Source organism: Myotis davidii, unplaced genomic scaffold, assembly GCF_000327345.1.
Source record: "Myotis davidii unplaced genomic scaffold, ASM32734v1 scaffold2680, whole genome shotgun sequence".
Lineage (NCBI taxonomy): Eukaryota > Metazoa > Chordata > Mammalia > Chiroptera > Vespertilionidae > Myotis > Myotis davidii.
The window spans coordinates 1,304-2,153 of record NW_006291830.1 but is presented as its reverse complement, the minus strand read 5'-3'; positions in this window follow the sequence as shown (position 1 = coordinate 2,153).

The window sequence follows — 850 nt, the reverse complement described above, 5'->3', positions numbered from 1 at the left end:
TGCAGGTGACAGGGGGAAGCAGAGACCGGTCACAGAGGAAAGGAGCGAAGAATGGTGATTTTCCTTCAGAGCAAGAAGAACAGGTAAGAAAAAGATGGATGGGAGGAGGAGGAGGAGGATTTATTGGGGAAGGAGTCTGAGCTGAGAAAGGAACTTTGGCTTGGTGAACTGAAGTGAGTTTAGCAGCAAAACCATACTGCTCTTGCCAAGAGCATGGCTGAGGTTTGGGGAAGGGAGAGATCATTCTATAAGTGATGTTATCAGACCTCAGGAATCCTACGTGATGTTTCACCTATCTCTTTGCTTCCTGTTTTCCTGATCAGCTATCCTAGGTATCTGTCTGTCCCTGAATATTTTGGCCTTTCGTCTCTCACCAGCACTTGTGAAGCAGGACCACTCTTAAGAAACCCACTTCGACACAGACGTTAGCTTTATTCCTCTGCCAGCTGTTAAAGGTAAAGCATATTATTTGCATATTACTAGCATGGGGTGGGTTGTTCTATGGTTTGTGAGTTCCCTCTGAGATGATCAGAAAAAAGGTGGTGTTGTCAGGACAAAAAGAAAAGTTGAACCAACAACAAAGTTTTAATTAGGAAAAGAAAAAATCAAAAGAAAAGTAAGAGCCTGGTCAGCATGGATTAGTTTTTTAGCTTCAACCGAGGAACCAGGAGATCACAGTTCGATTCCATGTCAGGGCACATGCCCGGGGAACAGTCTTGATCCCCAGTAGGAGTTGTGCAGGAGGCAACCAATCCGTGATTCTCTGTCATCATTGATCTTTTTTTCTCTTTCTCTCCCTCTCCCTTCCTCTCTGAAATCAGTAAAACTATATGAAAAAAATGAAAGAATA